Source organism: Saccostrea echinata, unplaced genomic scaffold, assembly GCF_033153115.1.
Source record: "Saccostrea echinata isolate AGI-Se365-2 ecotype Australia unplaced genomic scaffold, CSIRO_AGI_Sech_v1 ptg000054l, whole genome shotgun sequence".
Classification (NCBI taxonomy): domain Eukaryota; kingdom Metazoa; phylum Mollusca; class Bivalvia; order Ostreida; family Ostreidae; genus Saccostrea; species Saccostrea echinata.
This window is the reverse complement of record NW_026889803.1, coordinates 17,362,098-17,378,137: the sequence shown is the minus strand read 5'-3', so window position 1 is coordinate 17,378,137 and position 16,040 is coordinate 17,362,098. Positions and strand designations below refer to the sequence as shown.

General features: G+C 33.4%; 1 pseudogene; it reads left to right on the top strand.

The window, feature by feature from the left end:
• Window positions 1-851: 851 nt before the first annotated feature.
• Window positions 852-15,016, top strand: LOC133206019 (carbonyl reductase [NADPH] 1-like; annotated as a pseudogene).
• Window positions 15,017-16,040: the final 1,024 nt, after the last annotated feature.

Here is a 16,040-nt window from a genome sequence, read left to right as displayed (position 1 = left end):
TGGTAGTGGAAGCCTGACAGGGGACACAACTTCTATCATGCACCAGTCCCACACTTCAGTTCAATTACACTGTACATAATTTTCCCAATGTGAAGGGGGTTCTTTTTTCCGTAAGGGGTGCAAAATCTTTTCTACTTCTAAAATGAAGAGTTATTTTACTAAGCTCGTCATATGTGTTCATTTATAAGATTTCATTTTCCAGATCTTAATTGATTTATATTCATTCTTGGATCAGCTATAATTCTTTTTGGCTTCACAACTTACATAATTTTGTAACTTTGTTTTAAGTCATAATATTTATCATGAAACCTTCATTTGAATATAGCTACTCCTTCGAAGATTTTCCCTTAACACTAAAATTAAAACCTTTAAACAGATTTACTCATATAATTAAACTATTTCTTTATAAGTAATATTTTGGCTTTTTAAATAAAAATGACAACAACAAAGAATAAAAAAAAATAATTATATAATAATACAGAAATTATTTATCACAAATCATATAGTATACAGTTATTGACTGCGGCCTTGTGCAACATATTCACCTTCAGGTCCAGCAAATCATATGTTGCCCTCATACCCACTCAATAAATGTATAATATGAACCCATTCCATTTATAGAGCTCGAGCGGTCACGATTTTGTGTGAAAACAGATAAACAGGCGATCTTAGCATTTAATCCAAAAAGAGAGGAGACGTACTTCCAAAAAATACCGTATGTAGCTTTGGTAAACCATACTAAAACATAAACAAATTACGTGTTCCAATTGTAATGATTATTTGTTAGTGTCAAGTATGACGTATCGTATACTTGCCATCTATTTGTCCTAAAACTTAGCATGGAACATTTCTTCTAAGAGTCAGTGGTTACATTAAAGGCCTTTACTAAACCTTGCTAAAAAATATGTCCAAGAAGGTAGCAGTGGTAAGTTAATTTTAGTCCTCTGCATTTCTTGGCTCTTTACTTGTACATAAGTATAATTCTTCTATCAGTCATAATCTATTGGATAAACAGAAGTTTGCAGATAACACAAGCCTTTACCTGTATATGTAACACCTTATCACAGAAAACCTCTGTCAGACACTTTATAAATGTTATTATTAGTTATAATACGATGTAAGGAATATTAGCAAACGACTCAAGTATGGAAACTTGAACGGACACACATTAATCAATTTGCTCCGTAGGTGTACTACCATCCTTGAATTCATCTGTCATACGTTTCATAATAACTAATTGCCTCATCGATTTTTTCCCCTTGTTTATAAGAAGCTAATATGTTAGCATAAGAGCCGTTTATAAAGCTTTCAAAGTGCACATAATATGATTATAATAAAGTCTCCGTCCGCATAAATTCTGTAAAAATTAATATTTCGCCCCCGTAAAAATGTTTGCTTCTTTCGCTTTCGTTTCAAGGGGGTAAATGTAAGACGGAGAGCATTTAAAGAAGACAGCATTATCTCTTAAACACAATTCAATATGGGCGATTTTTAAATGGAGCAAAATTGTTTTCTAGTGGGAAAGGACGAAAATAGAACGGGACGAAAATATACGGAACCTCAAAGTAACATTTATTAAAATACTTGCACCTTTCTTCAAATAATAAAACCTATTTTCAATTGAATTAAAGATAAGAAATTGTTCAACTGAATTTAAGATAGATCTAAATGAATTAAGGATAAGTGTAAATATCTTTAAACAATTTCACTTAGGTTTGAATGAATTAAACATATCTTAAATTCCATTACTGATAGTTTCAATTCAGTTACATGTACAGATAGGTTCAATTTAATTATACCTAGCATTTGAATCATTTGAAGATAGGTATAATTAAATTAAAGATAGGAACAATTAAAGCAGCTTTATAAAGCATTTGTAAATAGGAACAAATCAATTGTACCTAGGTTCAATTTAATTGTACCTTTCTTTAATTCAATTATACCCATCTTTAATTCTTGGTGTTTGTATCTTATCTTCAGTTCTATTATACCTATCTTCGAATCAATCGTACCTATCTACAATTGAATATTAATTAAATTTAACATATCTTCAATTCTTTTGCATGTTGACATACTTTTCTCACATGTTGATATAAATAATCTTGCATGTAGGGAGGGGGTGTAGAAATATGTCACCATAGTTTAGTACTACTTTTCTACAAAAGGATAAATAAAATAAATATTTACCTTTCAGGTGACAGGTTCTAACAAGGGAATAGGGTATGCCATTGTTCGGGGCCTCTGTAAAAAGTTTGATGGGGATATGTATCTTACTGCCAGGAATGTAAAGCTAGGTAAACATGCTGTCCAGACCTTAAACTCAGAGGGACTGTCTCCAAAGTTCCATCAGCTTGACATCAGCGACCAAGCCAGTATTGATCGTCTGAGAGATTTTCTCAACACCACATATGGAGGTATGGACGTACTTGTTAACAATGCAGGTATAGCTTACAAGCAAGCATCAACTGCCCCTTTTTCTGAACAAGCAAAGGTTACGATAAAAATGAATTACTTTGGAACCCTTGCCATCTGTGAAGCATTGTTTCCTCTTCTGAGACCGCACGCCAGAGTTGTAAATGTTTCAAGTATGTCCAGCTCATCCGCAATTAAAAAAATGTAGCAAGGATATTTGGGCAAAATTTCCAAATTCCAAACTAACACTTGACGAATTGACAGCTTTAATGAACGACTTTGTCCAGGCAGCGAAGAACGGAAGTCATGAATGCAAAGGGTATGCGAATAGTATGGCAAGCCCTTTTACTATTTATTCGTAAAATATTTTTTTTTCTTTCAGAAAGAGAGATATCTCTTTGGCTTAGAGAGATAATTCTTTAGCTTATAGAGATATCTCTTTAACTAAAAGAGATATCTCTTTTTGCAAGAGAGATATCTCTTTGACTAAGAGAGATATCTTTATAACCTAGAGAGATATCTCTATAAACAAAAGAGATATCTCTTTTTGCAAGAGAGATATCTCTTTTACTTAGAGAGATATCTTTTTAAGCTAGAGAGATATCTCTTAAAGCAACAGAGATATCTCTTAAAGTTAGAAAGATATCTCTTTAACAACGTTAAAGGAGATATCTTTCTAAGTTAGAGAGATATCTCTTTAGATTTTCAAAAAGAGATATCTTTCTAAGTTTAAGAGATATCTCTTTTAATGAAAGAGATATCTCTTCTCAAGTTATCCTGAAAATGAAATAATTATTTCTCCCCTATAATACAAAAGCGAGGCTAGACACCACATGGCAGGAAGTGTAATGTATGTAATGATGTATACAGTATAGATATCTGCCTCTGGAATAGATTCAGCATGCCCAATCCCAGAATGAAGTATGTAGAAAGAAATGCTAAATCCCCTGTTTGAAACAACAAAAGAATAATGACTACTTCGTTGATAAACATGCTAAAGTCTTTATATTCTGGAAAACGAGAGTAGCAATAATCTCAACTGCAATGGACCGAACTTTCTCAGCTTTTAAAATAATCAACTGTTTCTAATTTTAAATCTAGACAACACTGAATTACTTATCATATTTATTTTAGTTATAATGTAAAAAAGGTTGGATTTTTAAGACTACTTTCACATCCTCGTCGAAATCAAGTTGGAGAAATCGGGTGAGGCTCCAGGCGCGGATCAAGGAATTTTTTCCAGGGGGGGGGGGGTCCACACCAGTAAAAAAAAGCCAACCCAGAAATTCCTTGACAAGCAAGGGGGGGGGGTAGTATAGATGCTACACTTCGCTTCGTATACATCATATGTATGACTTTTCTGCTTGCCAACTTAACAGGGGGCCACGTTTTCTAGATTGGGGGGGGGGGAGTCCAAGGTCACTTTTAATTCCCATAGTATATACATTTTATAACGCTGCAAATTCCAGGGGGGTCTTGGGGGGGGGGCAGACCCCCCCAAACCCCTCTAGATCTTCGCATGGGGTCTATTCCGTTGAACAGTGAACTTTTGCTGAATATTTTTATTGGGTGTTGTTTAATGTTGTTAATTAATGTTAATGTTGTTTTGTGGAAAAAAGTGGGGATATTTGCTCCCACCCACCCACCAGCAATTCTACAAGTAAGCCCCATTAGGTTCTGATACTCATGGTTTAATGTACAGGTGCTTGGGGACAGGACCCTCCCCCCCCCCCCCCAGGACCCTTTGCAACGATTTCAAAAGGCGAAGGGGGGGGGGTGTAGCAACATCCCCAAACAAACATTTATGGCTCCCTGAATTATTTTTCATGATTTTTTTAAGCATTTGTTTATGTATAATGCACTATAAAAAATAAGCTATATGTTTCCAGAGTCTCTGGTCTCTGATGTAACACCCCCCCCCCCCAAAAAAAAAACCTCTCTATTAATATCATTTGATGTATGTTTTTTTATACATAGCTTTATTATTAATTGTGAATTTTTATAGTGCATTATACATCAACATATGCTTAAAAAAAAAAAATCATAAAAAATAACTCGGGAAGCCCAAAATTTATGGAGGGTGGGGGTGGGTTGTGTTTCTGTCCCCTTGAAGCACCTGTTTTTATTGCGTACATTTTGTCTCTTGTCTTTTATACAATAAGCTTAACTCTGAGTGATTGCAAAGATCAATAATATGCACTGGCCATTATCCTTCAATAAATTACAAAACAACAAATTTAAATAAATTCAGTCTAACTAAAATTAGACCTTTATTCCACTCCAACAAGATTGCTACACATTAGTACACTCTAGTTGGATCTAATTTTAATTTTTTTCTGCTCTCACTAGAGGAAAGAGATCAAGGCATTCTTTGATTTTGATGCAAATTCTATTGTGTGAAATGGAAAGAAAAATTATAATAATGGATAAAATGCCAAGTCATTTTAATTGCAACACTTCTTTTGATGGAAATCTATAGCTTGAACTTGTTTTTTTTTTTTTAGAAGTTTAAAAATTTGCCTTAGCAGAATAGAAATACTTTCCTTGTCATCTGAAATGTAATAGAATATAGGTACCCCTTAATCTTCAGAATTTTAATACCCCTGCCATAAAATGTTCGGGGGCATATAGTATAACCCTGTTCCGTCATTTCATTATCATTGACTTTCCATTCACTATCTCGGCAACAGTTGTACACATTCAACTCAAATTTGACATATGGATACGTCATGGGAATACGCAGGTCAAGTTTGAGTCAAGTTTGAATTTGGTCATGGTTCGATGATTTTTGACAGTTATCCTCCTTGAACTTGGAAAAGATTTAAAAATTCACAATTTTTAATCATTATCTTGGCTACAAATGTGCAATTTACAATTTGCAATTTGAAATTTTGGCTGTCTGAGGGGGCATTTGTGGCGTTACCACACGTCATCTAGTTTGTGAAATAAAATCCTTGCCCTTTGGTCTTTGTTTTCATTTCCCAACAAAATCTATCATGGTACATGTACATTCTCTGACAATTCCTAAGAAATTTTTTTTATATTTTTGAAATCAAATATTTCTGAAATTAAGCACCGCTTACAGTTCAGTGCAGTCATTTAGGATACATGATATTCAAAATCACTTTTCATTTTTATTTGACTGCAAAAAGGTGTAAATAAATTTTATGCCAGTAATTGACAGGAAGCAGTTTCAGTGACTATGGCACAATTCATTTAATATACCTTCCATTAAGTAACCATGACTGGGAGTTTTTTGTTTTTTTTTTAATCTCTGCATGATAGTGTAAAACAGGTCACTTCAAATGATTTGTTTTTGTGTGTTGCAGGTTGAGACATCTGAGTTGTGTCCCCTCCTTTGTCATAATGCCAGCTAGTGTAAAGCTGAGATTGATCAATGTACTCTAGGCTAACTTATGACTGTGCTCTAGGTCTGGTGTATTCCCAAGGCAATAGAGAGCCAACATATGTAGATAGTTTAGAAAGGTATTTATTCGTACTTTCTGTTTAATGAGATTGCATGACTAAATATTAATAAAATATATTAATCATATCTTAATGAATTCTATCTGTCCACCAAGGTTAACCTTTGATTTACCAATTATTAAAAAAAAAAATATTGTTACACAGAGGAATTGTTCATTACTGAAAGACAACTATAGTTGTAAAGGTCCAATCACTATAATACTATGAATCGATGCCATTGAACATTTATGTGGAAATTGGATATAACTCGGTCAACAATATTAGTTTTCTTTGTAATATCCTTAGCTTTCAAATTTTATACATGTTTGGCCACAGAAGGAAGACACATGTAGTTTTTGAGATCATACAAAATAAGTTTGTTTGTGGACCATTCATCACATTTATGGTGATGTGTTAAATACACATAAATAAATAACTTTAATTCACCCTGTCTTACAAATTAAAACACTTCAATATTATATACAGAAGTAGTTGATGAAAGGTTGGCACCTACATACACTGTATATGAACTTAAAATTTAAGAAATACCAGGTACATGTTCTAAGGTTGAACTGTGTGTCTTTCAAGCTTGTTTACTTCCATTATGAATTAATAATTAAACCCTTAGGCCCTCTCTCACTTTTATATTTTTTTTAGTTTTATATTATCTATTCCTTATTTGCTTAGCTGTTTACTTGACTTTTGAATGATCATAGTTACATTACTACATTTTGTTATATTTATTTTTAAAATAATAATTTGACAGGTAAATCACAAGAAGCAACTACCTAGTAAGAAAAAGTTGAGAATCTGAGGGTGTCCTACCAAACCTATCCTGTCCTGTTTAAAGAATTCCAGGCCATGAAAAGTGATGCACAGACTTTTGCACTTTCTGCACATTTACTTGTTTTTAAATGTCAAAAAATTGTTTGAAAAAGTTTAATTACTTACTGGTACAGTGTATATGCATGTATCCACATTTCAACAATGCAAAGCAATTTATTCCCAAGTCAATAAAACAATGTATCAGTGTTTTCAATATCTTTATTTTATTTGAATTCAAGATAAAAAGGTTATTACATGTACATACACATACTTATATTTTTGTGTACTGGTAATACATGCTATGAAAAATTGTAATATCATAAAGTAAAGCATAGTTGTCCTGATGTTTATACTTATGTGACTTTTTTTTTATTTAAGTATAAGTCAGTAAAATTTAAATCTGCAAAAATTTTATTAAGGATTCAAAAATACCTTCCAGTTATGGCTGAATTGTCATTGATTCTACCTGTATACTATAATTGAACTATGCCTATATAATTCAATTACTGTGAACAAGCTCCAAAAACAATTTTTTTCTGAAAATGCCAATATCAATTTTTTAAATGTGACATTGAACTTTCCAAAATGATACTGGTTAAAAAAGAAAAAATGCATCCTTTATTCATCATAAATCTTTCAATAAAAGGTAGCTATTTACTGTTTCTCCATTAAGACATAATGATTATGGACCTGACATGAACAATTTTTTTGGCCAATGACCTTGAACTTGCCACAATATCATTGGTCAAGGTTATGATGTACTTTCAGATTACAAATAATCTTTGAAGTTTCCAGTTTCAATACTTATCCATGAGGGAGTAATGAAGTGAAAACAAATTTCACACCTTTCCTGCCAGTAATCTTGACATTGGATAAGGTCATGAAACACCATTTAGTCATAAGCAATCTTTGTGTCAAGTATCATTTGCAAATTATGCATTTGACAAAGGTAATACACTTTTTCTGCCAGTTATCTTGAACTTACTTAAAAATGACCTTGATTTAAGATCAGTCATAACCTCAGGTCATGCTCAATATCTGCGATAAGTATGAGCTGCCTCTAATGTTCTCAATTACAAGATATAGTCGAGCAGGAATTATAGATTTTTATAATTTTCTTTTTTTTTTATAAAAATTGCCTCAAACTTTATCATATAACCTTGGGTCAAGGCCATGACACATATATTCAATTTATGCATGAGGCACAAACTTCCAATGCTTCTTCAATAGGAAGTCAGGGTTTGGGCAACAGTCAGCCTTTTCATTTAGCCCTCACTCAAAAAATTGTAAGGTCATAAATATGAACAACATAAAGAAAAATAAGAGGCCCAAGGGCCTTAACGGTCACCTGAGCACAACAATTTAGAGGATCCATAGACTGATAAATGAAGCTTTAATTGTTGCCCAATAGCAAGAAAATTAGTATGATTAAGATCAAAAAAATAATTGGTCTACATGTAGTATCTTTCTATCTGTCCCCCATTTATCTCTATTACCATGCAGACTTTTAACAAAATGTCTATATTATTACCCCTCACATTGGCCTCACTTGACCTTTGAAGAACATTTACGAAGATAAGTTATTTTTGTTTCATTTTTATTTATCTATTATTTCCAAGTCTACCTGATTATTAAAACTATGAAAGTACTTTTTATATTATACAATAAATGTTCTTGCATAATTCTCTTATTCTATTAACCTTTCAAATACATTATCTACAGTGATTAATTATCAAAAGTGAATGGCAAAGGGGAATAACTTCACTCAATAGAATACAAATTAATAGAGCCCTGGCCAGGACCAGAACACTTGACTAAATGGTCCAGATGTTGAAAATTTACAAATTTGGAAGAGGTACCCTCATCATCATAACTATGCAATTATTTGAAGATTTTCAAAGAATGCACACATTTTTACTATATTATCAAATAGAGTCCCCTCCCCCTCTCAGAGAAACAACAGAATCCCTGGGACCACAAGTTTTAAAAATTTTGTAAAAGCATCCTTGCTCATCATAAGTATACACTTGTTTCTTTGCTTTATAACCAGGAGTAGAAAAAAATATTTTGAAAGAAATTATGAATTTTCACCATATAATCAATAGAGTCCCCCCCCCCCCTTCACCAGAACCCCTGACCCAGGGGCCATGAAATTCACAATTTTGGACGAGGCAGCCATGCTCATCATAACAATGTACTTAGTTACTTTATTTCATACCCATGAGCAGAGAAGAAGATTTTCAAAGATATAATGCATTTTCACTATATAATCAATAGAGCCCCGCCCTAACACTAGAACCTCTGACCCACGGGCCATGAAATTCACAATTTTGGAAGAGACAGCCATGCTCATTATAACTATGTACTAAGTTACTTTATTTCATACCCAGGAGCAGAGGAGAAGATTTTCAAAGATTTAATGCATTTTCACTATATAATCAATAGAGCCCCACCCTAAAGCCAGAACCCCTGCCCCAGGGGCCATGAAATTCACAATTTTGAAAGAAGCAGCTATGTTCATCATAACAATGTACTTAGTTACTTTATTTAATACTCAATAGCAGAGAACAAGATTTTCAAAGATGTAATGCATTTTCACTATATAATCAATAGAGCCCTACCCTAACACTAGAACCCCTGACCCAGGGGCCATAAAATTCACATTTTTGGAAGAGGCAGCCATGCTCATTATAACTATGTACTTAGTTACTTTATTTCATACCCAGGAGCAGAGGAGAAGATTTTCAAAGATTTAATGCATTTTCACTATATAATCAAATAGAGCCCCACCCTAACACCAGAACCCCTGACCCAAGGGCCATGAAATTCACAATTTTGGAAGAGACACTCTTGCTTATCATAACTATGTACTTAGTTTATTTAATACCCAGGAGCAGAGAAGAAGATTTTCAAGGAATTAATGCATTTTCACTATATAATCAATAGAGCCCCACCTTAACACCAGAACCCCTGACCCAGGGGCCATGAAATTCACAATTTTGGAAGAGGCAGTCTTGCTCTACATAACTATGTACTTAGTTAGTTTATCTAATACCCAGTAGCAGAGAAGAAGATTTTCAAAGAAATAATGCACTTTCACTATATGATCTATTTAGCCCCGCCCTAGCACCAGAACCCCTGACTCTGGGGCCATGAATTTCACAATTTTGGTAGAGGGCTCAATGCTTATTACAATCATGCCAACAGTTTGACTGCTTGATGTCCAGGAGGAAAGAAGAAGATTTTTAAAGATTGCATTAATTTTGGTGGTTTTAGCCCCACCCCTCAGGCCCCAGGGGGGCAGGGACCATGAAATTCACAATTATTGTCCCCCTTCACCCATAGATCCTATATGCCAAAATTGGTTGAGCGGTTTCAGAGAAGAAGCTGAAAGTGTTTAAATGTTAACGCACGACGGACGACGCACGACGACGGACAAAAACTGATAGCAATAGGTCACCTGAGTGACTCAGGTGACCTAAAAAATGAAAGAAAAGACAAAAATTTTATATTAATTATAGATGAATGAAAAATGAAACTAATAATTGTGTATTAGGAGCTAGAATTAAAACAACCCCAAAAGTCTAAGTTATAAACTTGACTTGTTAAATTGAATGTATTTTGTAAAATGTGTATATATGTGAAATAACCTACCACTCTCTACCATTGGCTCATACATGTCTGAGAGAGGAACGAACGACAACTCTGCATAGGAGATTGATATTCTACAAGTTTAAATAAGGTCCACAGTATCAATAAACATAATAAAAAAACTATTCTAACATCACATGTAAAAAAAATTTTCTGTAGCCAGAAGAATAATAATAAGACAATAATTTCTTTTTGAGTTGCAGTTGTGTTGAAGTGTATACAGTGAATTGTTTAATTATGGTCACTTGACATAGGTGGAGTAAAACCTGTCTTATTGATAAAACTTGAATAATTCAGACTTCCACAGATCCATATAGGGCATTCAGGTGGGTTCAATTTCTGGTGGCCAGATAGTTCAGTTGGTAAAGCAAATGACTACTGATTCAGGGGGCCCGGACTTGAATCCTGGTCTGGTCCATACATTCCATTGCTTATCTCTTTTCTGTCTACACAAAGAATTTGACAATGCAGACTTTCCCTCAATGATAGAAGTGCTTGTCTCCACAGACTGTACTTGTGACCTACACATACACAAGAAAACATCTTTTAAGGCTTTAAAGGGTTTTTATCACTTATCTAAATTTCTTAAAAATGAAACACTAATATATTCTTGAAGCATATTATTATCGTTTAATAATGAAATAATGTTGAAAACAGCCGTAATTAGACGATAAAACGACCGTAATATAGGGTCCTCGGAGTAAAAATATCCACTAATTAGATAGGGGACACGTGGTACTGAAACGTCATAGGTGTCAATGGTCAATAGAACTCGTAAAGCTTATCGTAAGAAAAAAATATATTGAATAGATTTTTACGCTAGATAAATAGAATACACAGTATGGCCGATTGAAATTTTGATATAGACTATTTTCCTTTGGTTATGGGCGGTCAATTTTTTAGGTATGAACGTCTAGCAGACAGAAATAACCCGAAAATATGCCGACAATTGGAGAGAGGTCACCGAAGACGAAGCCGTTGACAACTCGGGACTTCAACTAAATAGAACGAATTACTAAAGTTTAACTTCGTAAACATTTATAAATATGAGTATTTTAAATTCCTCTTCATTATTATTTTCATTAATTATAAATAAATAAATCCTGTATATCTTCTATCTGTTCTGGCAGTGCATATCATGTACTAGAAATGACACTTCTTCAATGGCGCCGTACGCCATTACGAAGTTCACAACATTCCTACTAGATTCTGTGCGACTTTTAAAAAATGCGTGTTTGTCATTTATTATTTTTTTTAAAAAGTATCTTTCCTTAAAATATTTTATAGGACAGAAAAAAAAAATCGTGATCGATCGGGCATAAACGATTGTTCTGAATGGAGATAAACGCCATCGCATTTGCAGAGAAAGGCCCCCCTTTTATCTCTCGACCAAGAAAATGTGGGGAAAAAACTCTTCCTAAAACCTTTCTTGTGCACATTTGTGCACCATAAAGCCATAAATTATACCTTACAAGTTGTCAATTATTCAATTATCACTTAATTATTTTCTAACAGGTTTAAAAGACACAACAAATGAGCCCTTTTGTATACACAGTAAGTACTTCGCTTGACCAGGATTGACACCTATGACGTCAGAGCAATGGCGCGTAACATCGGCGATCAAAATATGCATATTGAGAAATTCAAACTTTGAATCGCTGAAACATCAAAAATATTAATTTTCTAGCAAAGATTTTTAAATATATGATTTTAATAGCATGTAAACTTTGTCATATCAAAAAATTTTGAAACGTGATAAAACCCTTTAAGAGAACATAATGTTTATTTTAATTGATCTACTTTATGTTTCAATGACACTTGTTAACAGCATATTTCTAAGTTATTATAAAATAATACATACACATGTAAAAATTAACTTGCACTTTTTCAGGTAATCATATTGACTTGTTACATGTACACTCACTGGAGTCTTGGACATCCTTCGCATTCAAAGACAAGTGTCACAGAAAGTGTGTTGGACATACCCTTGTTGCACGTCATATCTGAAACAATGAGACAAAAAATTTGTAGGGGATGTTTCATTAATCATTACATGTAACTGATCTTTTCATTTTAAATACAGTGGTCTGCAACTGCACTAGAAAAACATGAAATCAAAAGGCCCATAGCCCACAATGATCACCTTAGTCACTATGGCCATGTTGTTCTTTATAAGCAGATTTCCCCCCATATATTCCTAAGTAAAACTTGATTGTTTTGCCTGTTGTGGCTCAACCCTAGCCCCTGGAGAAATGAGGAATTATGCTTCCTTATAAATATCACTTATTATCTTTTGTTGTTCTTGAGAAGAGATTTTTAAAGATTTGTTTCTATATATGTTCCTTTGTAATAAAACTTCAATTGCTCATAATGACCCCACCATATGCCCCCCCCCCCCCAGTCATAATTTGAACGAATTTGATTGAATGTACAATACACAACCTAATGCTTCCATGTAAATACAGTTTAACTTCAGTATCGAAAACACTGATATCTCGAATACCATGGATATGTCGAAATGATCATGAAGTCCCAATCGCTTATTGTTTAAGTAATATACCCTTGATATCTCGAATCCTCAGATATCTTAAAGTTTTTTCTTAGTCCCATCGAGTTCAAGATAACGAGGTTTGACTGTATGAACAATTATGCCTTAGCTTGATGGAGAAGATTCTAAAACAAATTCCTACATATTCTAATGTAAAACTTGATTGTCCATTGTTACCCCATCCTACCCTAGAGGGTCAAGCTTTGAATGATGGTGAATCTACACTTGAATCTACACTATATAGAATATTTTAGAATATTTCTTATAATAAAGCTTGCACATAAGTTTCAACTCACCTGGCCCAGTGGTTTTTAAGAAAAAAGATTTATATTTATCAAATATGTCATAAAATTTTCACTAATTATCTATTATCTCCCATTGAAAGAGAGTGGGGCCTTTAATTTGAATCCCATTCATTTGATCCACAAATTTAGATCAGAATTCAAAGCTCAATTGAGCCTTCAGCACAGGAAAGCTAAATATGTTTCAAAATTACGAAATTAAGGGGACAATCATTTCATTCTAAGAAGGGGGACAAAGGGCTATTTATTTATTTCCATACCAGTGAAGGACAAACAAACTATTTTCAAGATGATAAATATATAAAATTATATATTATATATTTTCTCTTTCGCTTATAACAGTTTTGCCCCCCCCCCACACACACACAAGGGGGGAGGGGGGCAAGGACAAATTATTTGTTTTCAACATTTTGAGGTTCAGATTATTTATTTCCAAAATCTGCAAGTCCCTCCCCCTTTCAGAATCAAATGGTCTACTCGCTTTCCACAGGCACTTGTTTCTGAAATAATTTTTTATCCCGTAGTATGACAGGAACTCGTATGCAGGTACTTGTACGATCATAGGGGATGCTTCCGGAATGTATTTGTAGATCTACTAAATTGTATCAGTCGTCACGTTGGATTTTAAAAAAATTCAAAAGTGTATATATATTTTTAATTTATATTGTTTACATTTCGGGAGCAAACCCCTGTGATAGTTTACCTTGTTTCATGATCGGCTACGTTTCTTACTCTGAAATTCTTTCCATAAAATCAGTTGATCAAGCACTTGTAGAAGGACAGTTCACCTTGGGGTCATTATTACACCTGCAAGTCAGTAATTTGCTCACAAATACCATAAAACACCACAAATCACATGTTCTACTTTCTCGTCTCTACTTTCGTTTTGATTTAATGCATTTCCGTGAGTATAAAGCTTACTTCCGGTAAAGGGAGAAGTCATTAAAAATGCTTTTTAAATAAAAATAATGGAGAGAGATATCTCTTTACAGTAAAGAGATATCTCTTTTTGATTGAGAGATATCTCTTTTGGACACTTTTGAAAGATATCTCTTTCACTTTGAGAGATATCTCTTAAGATAAACTTAGAGAGATATCTCTTTTACATTGAGAAATATCTTTTTAACTTGGAAAGATATCTCTTAAAGTAAAAGAGATATCTCTCTAGGTGAAAGAGATATCTTTCTTAAAGAAAGAGATATCTCTTTAACGCTAAGAGATATCTCTCTTAAGGAAAGAGATATCTCTCAAAGAAAAAGAGATATCTCTTTAAGTGTAAGAGATATCTCTCAAAGTAAAAGAGATATCTCTCTGAATGAAAGAGATATCTCTCTTAGTGTAAGAAATATCTCTCTAAGTGAAAGAGATATCTCTTTCTTAGAGAGATATCTCCTTAAGTTGAGAGATATCTCTTTAATTTGAGAGATATCTCTGTTATTTAAGAGATATCTCTCTAAAATAAGAGATATGTCTGTAATTTTAAGTGAAATTTTATTTTACGAATAAATAGTAAAAGGGCTTGCCATAGAATAGTGCCTACGGAATGTACAAAGTTGGTGTGTCGGTCTTGACAGAAATTCAGCATCGTCAAATTTCAGCAGACCCAAGGGAAGACATCTTGGTAAATGCTTGCTGCCCTGGCTATGTTAATACAGATATGACATCACACAAAGGTCATAAAACTATCGATCATGGTGCTGACACGCCTTTGTATTTGGCCTTCCTTCCACCAGGAACGAAGAGCCCAGCCGGGAATTTTGTATCAGAAAGGAAAATCAAGAATTGGAAAGGATAATAATTTGTCAATATCTTAAATTTACAATCCCGTTATGAGATGAATTTCCAAAGATTTTTGCTGATTCTATACTCTTGTATGCTGAAACTGAAATTTGAGAATTTTTTATCTTTAAAGGGACCTGGACACAGTTGCATTGTTTACATTCAAATTTCTTTGCTTATTCAAAAAAAAAAGTTAAATGAATTGAACTTACATAAATATTCTTAGAAATTCAATGACAACAACATTCTTCTTTACATCACGTCAAACATCTGTGTTTGTAAACAGAGCACAATTTAAGCTCTGTTATTGTTTACTTTTCACCGGGTGTGTTCAATTTCTTAAACTCTGCACACATCACTGAGCACGGTTTGACTGGTGAGTTGGTTTGCTTTCTCACATGTCTACTCTGAATTTTCTGGATTATATTTTTAATATTTTTCTTTAATACACAACAAAATTTCTACTTTTCTTAAGTATTAAGGATAAAGTTTACTTTGTGAAAGTGCAAGAATGTATCAATCAAACGCGTCCCGAAATTCGTAGTTTCAATAATTTCCAGACAAAAGAAGGTTCTGAACACGCTTTTGTTATATTTCTGTTTGAAATGCTGTAGCAACATATAAGTCATTATATTATACAGATTTTTTTTAACTTCAAATCTGTGTGCAGGCCCCTTTAAAATACAATTACGTATTCCGATATCATGACCTGAAATAAAAGCATATGTACATTACAGTTGTGTTGGAAAAATCATGGATAGAGTTGTGTTTAAATATATTTATAATTATTTTCATGACAATAATCTTTTTTTTTTTATAAATATCAGGCTGGTTTTTTACCTGGTCACTCAACAGTGTACCAGTTAATAGAAACATATGACAATATTGTAAAAGCTATTGATAATGGAAAATTTTGTTGTATGGTATTTTGTGATCTTTCAAAAGCGTTTGATCGTGTTTGGCATAAAGGTATATTATTTAAACTTAAAACACATGGAATTTCTGGTAGTTTGTATAAATGGCTTGAGAATTATCTTGAATGTAGATATCAAAGGGTG